Below are 11,132 nucleotides of genomic sequence, written 5' to 3' on the forward strand. Positions count from 1 at the left end.
AGTAAACAAACTTTGAACCTTGTACACGCACATTTTGAAAACCGGGAACTTGGCTGATGGTGAGGTGGAGAATAGAAGCCAGATTCATTTCATACATTTAATATCTTGAAATATCAGACACATTACTACTGAATCAGCAGCACCATGTTCATATGTCAAACCTTCATCTTGAAATGATCCAGAGCGGGGGATAGAACTGTTTGATTATCAAATCAAAGTGACAAAATGTGTAATGATCAGTAGCGGCGGCAGGATTTTGATTGTGGGTTTACCTCAAAACTGGATGGGCCAGTTAAAATAAGCCCCAAAACAACCCCGGGTTCCCCATACTCTCCGTTCCAGCACCCTGAGGACAGCAACACAGTAGAGTTGTCGCCACAGTGTGCCTGTGTGGCTTCACATGCGCTCTGCAGGACTCCTCTGCGGACATTGTGCAGGTCGCGGGCGGTACATGATGGTCCGTGTGAGTTTCATAACAATGTAAAGATCCCGGACATATCTCCACTTCTTCTGCCCGACGTTCTCCACCTTTCCTAAAATAGTTTAGCTTTCATTTCAGAAGTTCTGGGCCATGTGTCTATCTTTGTTTGCTTCTAATTTGTGGTTGCTCAGACGGGGTGACAGAGGATCTTGAGCGCCAGAATGCAGCCTGCGGAAAGGGACGGATGACGATTTTGACCTCACGGCGTAGAAGCTGCTGATTACCTGAGAACCTTTCACTCAACACTTTCCTCAGGTTGCTTATTGGATGAACTGCTTGAATGAAAATCACTCACTACTCACTGTAGGCCTGGGTCAAAAGCAGGGTCAACACCGGTGGGCCTGGCCCAATGAAGGAGAAGGGCCCAGGCCCACTCGCACCGCGGGTGGGAACAATCGGTCTAATGTGGGAGTAAGCATATACATAGCGCCGTAACAGCCGTGAGTAAAGCTGCAGTGTCGGGAGCGCACACTGACTGGCTGTCACTGGAGACGTCTGTTCTGCTCCAGCTGCTTTTATTATGATTAACAGCTTCAACGTATAAATAGACTCGATGTATGTATGTACACAGTAACAAAGTGAGTCTCCAGGAAAGTCTCATGCAAAAAAGAACTCCAATTGAGATGATTTACAATAGGTTCCATGTAAAGTAAAGAAATTATAGATTTTGTATTGCTTGTTTTATTAATATACATACGTGATACATAATAGTTTAGTATATTATTACCTTATGGCTGTAAATCCTGATAAAAGCCGCTTGCGGTATGGTCATGCGCTCTGGACGTACTGGGCTGCAGGCAGACCTCCTCACCCTCCACCTCCACCCGTCCATTGACGGAGGATCAAACACAAAGTCCACTGACATTTTTACAGTCCCTGTTCAAATATCTAATTCATACATTTAATAAACAGATAAAACTGAACTTTATCGGTCTGCTGTGGTCTCCACCAAAATGTCTCTTCCCTCTCCGACACTCTCCCCCATGATGTCACTCTCCTCCATGATGTCACTCTCCTCCATGATGTCACTCTCCTCCATGATGTCACTCTCCTCCATGATGTCACTCTCCTCCATGATGTCACTCTCCTCCATGATGTCACTCTCCCCCATGATGTCACTCTCCTCCATGATGTCACTCTCCCCCATGATGTCACTCTCCCCCATGATGTCACTCTCCTCCATGATGTCACTCTCCCCCATGATGTCACTCTCCTCCATGATGTCACTCTCCTCCATGATGTCACTCTCCCCCATGATGTCACTCTCCTCCATGATGTCACTCTCCCCCATGATGTCACTCTCCTCCATGATGTCACTCTCCACCATGATGTCTCTTCCCTCTCCGACACTCTGACACACGCTGGCCGTCACAACCATGGGGCTGTTTTAGGTCCAGTGGTGTGACTGGGTGCTGCCTCCATGATGTCACTCTCCTCCATGATGTCACTCTCCTCCATGATGTCACTCTCCCCCATGATGTCACTCTCCTCCATGATGTCACTCTCCCCCATGATGTCACTCTCCCCCATGATGTCACTCTCCTCCATGATGTCACTCTCCCCCATGATGTCACTCTCCTCCATGATGTCACTCTCCTCCATGATGTCACTCTCCCCCATGATGTCACTCTCCTCCATGATGTCACTCTCCCCCATGATGTCACTCTCCTCCATGATGTCACTCTCCACCATGATGTCTCTTCCCTCTCCGACACTCTGACACACGCTGGCCGTCACAACCATGGGGCTGTTTTAGGTCCAGTGGTGTGACTGGGTGCTGCCTCCATGATGTCACTCTCCTCCATGATGTCACTCTCCTCCATGATGTCACTCTCCCCCATGATGTCACTCTCCTCCATGATGTCACTCTCCCCCATGATGTCACTCTCCCCCATGATGTCACTCTCCTCCATGATGTCACTCTCCCCCATGATGTCACTCTCCTCCATGATGTCACTCTCCTCCATGATGTCACTCTCCCCCATGATGTCACTCTCCTCCATGATGTCACTCTCCCCCATGATGTCACTCTCCTCCATGATGTCACTCTCCCCCATGACATCACTCTCCTCCATGACGTCACTCTCCCCATGACGTCACTCTCCCCCATGACATCACTCTCCTCCATGATGTCACTCTCCCCCATGATGTCACTCTCCCCCATGATATCACTCTCCTCCATGATGTCACTCTTCCCCATGATGTCACTCTCCTCCATGATGTCACTCTCCCCCATGACGTCACTCTCCTCCATGATGTCACTCTCCCCCATGATGTCACTCTCCCCCATGATGTCACTCTCCTCCATGATGTCACTCTCCCCCATAACGTCACTCTCCTCCATGATGTCACTCTCCCCCATGATGTCACTCTCCCCCATGATGTCACTCTCCCCCATGATGTCACTCTCCCCCATGACGTCACTCTCCCCCATGATGTCACTCTCCCCCATGACGTCACTCTCCCCCATGACGTCACTCTCCCCCATGATGTCACTCTCCCCCATGACGTCACTCTCCCCCATGACGTCACTCTCCTCCATGACGTCACTCTCCTCCATGACGTCACTCCTCTACCTTCAGATCAGATTCTTCTCCTCCACCTCTACAGTCACTGATCCATCTCAGACTCATACTATTTCCAGTGGTGATGACATGCTGGTGATTGCTTGTTTTTCTTTTCTTAGTGATTCCACTACTGTGACACCAAATATCATCTCCTGACCTCCACCTCCTCCATGACTATTTCACGCTCTGTAAAATCTGTCAAATCTTTTCTGTCAGGATTTAGTGTCAAATGCCGGCGATCAACAGGCTGATTGAGATGCAAAAATATTGACGAGGCACTTTGTGTTGACCACTTATGGTAGAAAGTGGGCGTGTTGAGGGTGAGAGGTGAAGAAAATAGAAGGAAAGTGCGTGTAGACATGCGTACGCACAGTTTTGTTGATCCACATTTTTTTGGGGGGGGCACCATTTTCAGTTTAATTTTTTCTCAAGAATATTTTTATTGAGTTTTCACATGTTTACACATCAAAAGTAAATATATTCAGAGATATGCAGTCGATATCTCCGAACTGTACAGATCTGTAGTGTATATAAAGGTCTGTATTAGTTACATGCAGTATGAATGGTGGAGAAGCGTCACATAGTTCACAGTACGCATTCACAGCAGCCGCTCATATTCTGTACCTCACACACACACACACACACACACCCTAAAAGAAGTCATATCACACAACTTTTCAACACTTTCACATGGTTCTTATTTTCACCATTTTTTTAAGAACAATTGAGGAGATTAAAGACTCTTCATCTCTCCCCCCACATATGAACTGTGCAAGTATCAGTGTTCTTTTAAAACCGGATAAAGATCCTACACTACCATCTAGCTATCGCCCAATATCACTAATCAATGTAGATCTTAAAATAATCAGTAAAACATTAGCAAGCAGAGTAGAAAAAATTACACCCCACATCATACACCCTGATCAAACTGGGTTCATTAAAGGACGGCAATACATGTAGATTAATTAATCCTATAGACCACGGCCACCACAATAAACAAAAGGCCATTATCACCTCCTTACATGCAGAAAAATCCTATGACAGGCTAAATTGGTCACTAAATAAGTCTACTTGCTACACTACAAAAATGTGGATTCAGAGAAAATTACCTCTCCTGGATAAAAACATTGTACACCTCACCCAGTGCCTGTATTAAAACAAATGGTCAAACGTATTCAAGCTTCAATCTTGAGAGAGGCACCAGGCAGGGGTGTCCACTCAGAGAGGTAGTGGGAAAGAAAACGCAGAACTGAAGGCGATGGGCGGGGTGGCTTCGCAGCTACGTAGTTTGAAGAACACACTTTAGTCTTAAACCTGAATCACAAGAATTGAGTGAGGGAGGGGTTGAAGACCTTACAGGAAAGGTTCTTTAAGGTTTGTTTGGAAAGCTTTAGGGAAGAAATTGATGCCATAGTCCAAAATCAGAAGCATAAAAGTGCTAATACCTGGGAAGGCGACAGCTAACAGTCGCCCTAATTTACATGTGCTTGCAACATGTAATTATTATAATTAACATGCATTAATCACATGTTCTCAGACATCCCTGTCTGGCGCCTCTCTCCATCTCTCTTTGCATTTTTTATCGAACCACAAGCAGCAACCATGAGACAGAACAATAACATAAAAGGAATACGAACAGCAAATGTAACCCATAAAATATGCCTTTATGCAGATGATGTGTTAGTTTTCCTACAAAACGCACAGGAGGTGTGTGACTTGTGTTACCAGCAGCCAATCTGCCTGGCAACACACGGCTCCTTTGATTGGCTGGACCAGTAACATGATGGTTGACCACACAGTGCTCACACACATACGGTATCTTAGGTAGCATACTTTTCAATGCCTTCTAATGCTGATGCTAATGCCTCAGCATTAACACTTGCTAGCATGCTAATTAACATGCTATAAAGTTTGTTCAATTGAGCGGAAATTTGGAGGGTGGCCTCATGGGGGCACTGCAATCACGGATCACTAGCTAATTAGCCTGCCTGCTAAGCTAGTTAGCATGCGAGATAACACCAGATTCCAAGTCAGTGACACCTGGGATGTCTCCTCTGCGATTTTCAGGCAAATTGCAGGTGTTAGCATAGCATGCTAACAAGTTTGTTCAAATGAGTGGAAATTTGGAGGGTGGCCTAATGGGGGTGCTGCGATCAAGAACCGCTTGCTAATTAGCTGGTTTCCGTGCACTTTTGACCCCGCCGTATAGGCTCACGTTTACGGGACCAACCCCACATAGTATATAGCAAGGGGAGGCCTCGTTCGGCAGCAGGTGGCAGGCACAATCAAATTCCCTGCGGGAATTTTCTAGTTAGTTTCGCAAAAGAATGTGATGGACTCAGGTACATATTTGCAAAAGTCTGGGTTAGATTATAGAAGAGACGCCAGGGTCTATATTCTTTAAGCCTGTTGCATGCCCAGCATGTAGTAGTTCAGCTTGGTTTGTGGGTGGGTTTATTTTCCCTGCTGTGCTTTTCTCTCCCTCCTCCTGTCTGCTCTCAGGTGTGATCAGACAAATCGCCTGCACCTGTGGTTTGTGTTGTCTCCCGAACTGGCCAATCATGGCCAGCAGCCGTCCTTATAAAAGGATTAACCCGCTCCAGCGATGAAGGAGGCTCGTCTTTAGTTTGTCTTTGTTAGGCGTGTGTGTGGAGCGCTGGTCACTTGGCATCTTCCCCCAGTAGTTTGTACGTTTGTGTTGTAGTATGACTTCAGCACTAAGGTAAGTTTACTACACCATTACCAGGTGAAAACAGGAAGTAATCAGATTACTACACCATCACCAGGTGAAAACAGGAAGTAATCATATTACTACACCATCACCAGGTGAAAACAGGAAGTAATCAGATTACTACACCATCACCAGGTGAAAACAGGAAGTAATCAGATTACTACACCATCACCAGGTGAAAACAGGAAGTAATCAGATTACTACACCATCACCAGGTGAAAACAGGAAGTAATCAGATTACTACACCATCACCAGGTGAAAACAGGAAGTAATCAGGTTACTACACCATCACCAGGTGAAAACAGGAAGTAATCCGATTACTACACCATCACCAGGTGAAAACAGGAAGTAATCCGATTACTACACCATCACCAGGTGAAAACAGGAAGTAATCAGATTACTACACCATCACCAGGTGAAAACAGGAAGGTATAAGATTACTACACCATCACCAGGTGAAAACAGGAAGTAATCAGATTACTACACCATCACCAGGTGAAAACAGGAAGTAATCAGATTACTACACCATCACCAAGTGAAAACAGGAAGTAATCAGATTACTACACCATCACCAGGTGAAAACAGGAAGTAATCAGGTTACTACACCATCACCAGGTGAAAACAGGAAGTAATCCGATTACTACACCATCACCAGGTGAAAACAGGAAGTAATCCGATTACTACACCATCACCAGGTGAAAACAGGAAGTAATCCAATTACTACACCATCACCAGGTGAAAACAGGAAGTAATCAGATTACTACACCATCACCAGGTAAAAACAGGAAGTAATCAGATTACTACACCATCACCAGGTGAAAACAGGAAGTAATCAGATTACTACACCATCACCAGGTGAAAACAGGAAGGTATAAGATTACTACACCATCACCAGGTGAAAACAGGAAGTAATCAGATTACTACACCATCACCAGGTGAAAACAGGAAGTAATCAGATTACTACACCATCACCAGGTGAAAACAGGAAGGTATAAGATTACTACACCATCACCAGGTGAAAACAGGAAGTAATCAGATTACTACACCATCACCAGGTGAAAACAGGAAGTAATCAGATTACTACCAGATGCATTCAGACTCTGGTTCATCATGGAGGTTGGTTCTCCAGTGAGAGAGCTAAAACGTTCTCCACTGGCTATGAGGACCTGGGCCTCCAGCCTTGTTCATCATGGAGGTTGGTTCTCCAGTGAGAGAGCTAGAACGTTCTCTACTGGCTATGAGGACCTGGGCCTCCAGCCTTGTTCATCATGGAGGTTGGTTCTCCAGTGAGAGAGGTAGAACGTTCTCCACTGGCTATGAGGACCTGGGCCTCCAGCCTTGTTCATCATGTAGGTTGGTTCTCCAGTGAGAGAGCTAGAACGTTCTCCACTGGCTATGAGGACCTGGGCCTCCAGCCTTGTTCATCATGGAGGTTGGTTCTCCAGTGAGAGAGGTAGAACGTTCTCCACTGGCTATGAGGACCTGGGCCTCCAGCCTTGTTCATCATGTAGGTTGGTTCTCCAGTGAGAGAGCTAGAACGTTCTCCACTGGCTATGAGGACCTGGGCCTCCAGCCTTGTTCATCATGGAGGTTGGTTCTCCAGTGAGAGAGCTAGAACGTTCTCTACTGGCTATGAGGACCTGGGCCTCCAGCCTTGTTCATCATGGAGGTTGGTTCTCCAGTGAGAGAGGTAGAACGTTCTCCACTGGCTATGAGGACCTGGGCCTCCAGCCTTGTTCATCATGTAGGTTGGTTCTCCAGTGAGAGAGCTAGAACGTTCTCCACTGGCTATGAGGACCTGGGCCTCCAGCCTTGTTCATCATGGAGGTTGGTTCTCCAGTGAGAGAGCTAGAACGTTCTCCACTGGCTATGAGGACCTGGGCCTCCAGCCTTGTTCATCATGGAGGTTGGTTCTCCAGTGAGAGAGCTAGAACGTTCTCCACTGGCTATGAGGACCTGGGCCTCCAGCCTTGTTCATCATGGAGGTTGGTTCTCCAGTGAGAGAGCTAGAACGTTCTCTACTGGCTATGAGGACCTGGGCCTCCAGCCTTGTGTGACCTGAGCCCATCAGGATGTTGGTGATGATGTGAAAAACACTGACAAGCTGCATGTAGATGGTTTCAAAAGACAGCACAGTTTGTTTCACTCACCTTGATCTGCTCTCTGGAAAACACAGTGAGGATCCTCCTCCTCCTTCAACAGCCTCAATGATCCTGCAGAGAAAAATACGTTGTGAAAACCAATGAAAAGACTTATTCTAACTTATCATATAAGTATATACATCCACAGCTGGATGACTCGTCCAGATGTTTGTGGGATTTTAAGGCACGACCAACATGCAGCAGCCTTTGCAAAGTTTGCACTGCATCCATTCCAGCATTTCTGTGTCTGGATTAAAAAATCCTGCAAAACAAGAGATGTATTCACAATATTTTTGTTTAATTTCATTTAAAATAGAAGATTCACTCTGAAAAAAGAACAAGTCAATCGTCATCATTTATATTTGTTAGAACTTTCTGTTCATTTTACTGTGTTGATTTCACTGCAGTGTTTACATTATTTATCTTTTTATACTTCTCTTAACTTATCATATTTATATATATATGTATATATATATATATATATATACACATACACACACACGTATATAAGATGTCCTGAGTGGACCAGACTGGTAAAATATTGCTATAATAACCTTTAAATTTATACTTCAAAGTTTTTCTTAGCTGTGGTCGCAGTGTATGTAATGACATTTTCTATATTATTGCAAGATCAAACAATTAGTACTACTTATTAGTTGTTATTATTCCCTCCTGAAGTAAAAGAGATAAACCATGAAATTGTCAATGTGATTCACACAAATGATTATATATATATTCTTTTACCATTTAAGGTTTCTCCAGACACAAATATTCTTGTGTATTTTAATAATAAGATATCATTGCTCTTACCATTGCAGATGTGTTCTAATATGATGAGCAGTGGCCAATATAGGGATGTCAAAAATGTGTCATTTAAGAAAGACTTGCTATTTTGTTTGGTGATTGTGTGATTGTGTTTTTCATGAGCAGTTTTGGAGGAGTCATGGATACAATAGTTGAGAGAACAAACTTGATTTGAACTCTTTGGTATTTAATAAAAGAGGAGTTCTACTAAAAGAAAAAAGAAAAACACAAAACAAAGAAGTTCCAATAACTGCAGGAAAAGACAGCAGCTGGTAACTGAATGAAAACCAGATACCGTTGATGGTGTTATAGGGGTACGGTCAGTAAACACAGAGATCACTGACATGTACACACATTTGTGTTTGAGCTCCATAATGTAACACCTTGCACAAGATTAGAAACTTTGTTTGAACTAAGTAGTGAATGTGTGGAGCTGAGCCCACGGTGAAGGCAGCAGAGACCCAGTGAGCAGTGGGACAACTTTTGTCTGAGCTTCCTGGATGATGCAACACAGGGCTCTCCGTACATACAAGGAGAGTCAGGATGGAAACAAACCAACAAAAAAACCCAGAAGCCACTCCTATCTTAAGTGAGCCTGAAGAAAAGCGTGTGGAAGTGGACACAGTGAAACCACTGCACACTGAACCACCACAGGGGGAAGCAGCACGCCGACCTCTGGCCATGGAAGAAGTCCTGGCTCCAGTGAGGCCGGCTGTGAAGGACCAGGTGAGGGATTCTGCAGCGTTCACATTGGAAACACACTGTGGTTCCATCTCAGCCAGCAGGATTTCACTCTAGCATTGAAAAATAACATTATGTTCTTCTATTCAATCTGGTTTGTTTTCTTCTGATCTCCTTTGATCTGCCATCAAGTTGTAAAACCAGCATCAAGGAGTTTATCCTCGCCTCTGTGTGCAGCTGCAGTCAATTGCAATTGAAGTGAAACTTTCAGCAGTTTGGATTTCCAGTTGCCATATAGATTTCCTTACATGATAAAACCTTATGAAGTGGAGATTTAAGATTGAGATGTATAAGGCTGGATTTTCACTTCATAAAAGTGAAATCACTCTTGTTCATAGTGAATCAACACAGAATGTGTCTGCAGGCGACTTGGTGCATCAACTGAAGGAGAAATGTGCCTCAGAGCAGGAACTCAGCAAAGCCGTTGCAGCTGAAAGCCCGGAAGAAGATTCTTGAAGCAAAGGTCAGGAATGTATACTATTAAAATAATATTAATATAATTCTGCTACTTTTATTTTCAAGAGTATTTGTTTCCTCCATAGGAACTGTCTTTACAGTCCAAGGATGATACAGTGGACAGAGTAAAGATGGAAGACACCCTGAAGAGGAGATTCTTTGGACTGTGGGTGATAATCCACGGAATTGTCACAAAGATGTTAAAGGCACGTATTAAACTAGCAGCTTCATCCAGTTAGGAGCCTTCCAGGTTGTGGTCAATCCAGCCGGGGAAGTTTCGATTTTCTTTTGGCTGTTCAGGTCCCCTCCGACCTCCTCAAATGACTTTCCACAGGGATGCAACCAAACCAAGACATGTAGCCTGATCCGTGTCAATCCCGAGTCCCCTCGCCACCACCAGTCCCGTGCGTAAAGATATGGTTCCAGACTTTTGTGGAGCAGCCTGCATTGTTGAGTGTCAGAAGTCAGACTGGAGCACGGAGTGTGTCCCACTGTGGATCAGCCTGAGAGGGCGTGTTAAAGGCTCCACCAAGCACCTCGCTGAAAAGTGACGATCAGTCATCGACGCGCACTCACAGTAAAGATGGTAGAACCTGAAAATAAATGGCACAAGGCGAGATGGAGATAGAAGAGGAGGCTACCCTTCAAACTCACAACAAGCGCGCTTTCTTTTAACCGCTGCAAAAATACTTGAATCATTTAAAGTCATTTCACCCCCACACACACTTGTACTTTTTTTGCCAGCTTGACGTATTTTCCAGGGACTCTTTTAGATTCTCTTAGTTTAGTTACAGATAATCGTTTTCCAGTCTGAGCTTCGCGCTGACTAAACTTTCCTTGCAAAGTTTTTCCAGGTGAGGAGCAGAGACACCTGAGACACAGTGCGTCCATCTGCCTGCAGGATCTCTGCTGTGGACACTGCGGCACTGACACTAATGGTGATACTGCCATCTAGTGGTGATGCTACAGCGTCGCCATGTTTGGACCGAGCGCACCAACCAAATATACTAATCATATACAGTATATCACCAAAGATAATACTGTGTGTGTGTGTGTGTGTGTGTGTGTGTGTGTGTGTGTGTGTGTGTGTGTGTGTGTGTGTGTGTGTGTGTGTGTGTGTGCGTGTGTTCATTGCTCCATAAAGCCATCATTTGGTGTCAAATTTAATGAGGAATACAACCAGTGTTTAGTAAAAGCCTAATATAGCGGTA

The sequence above is a fragment of the Blennius ocellaris genome (genome assembly GCF_963422515.1).
Source record: "Blennius ocellaris genome assembly, chromosome: 5".
In the NCBI taxonomy this organism is placed as follows: domain Eukaryota; kingdom Metazoa; phylum Chordata; class Actinopteri; order Blenniiformes; family Blenniidae; genus Blennius; species Blennius ocellaris.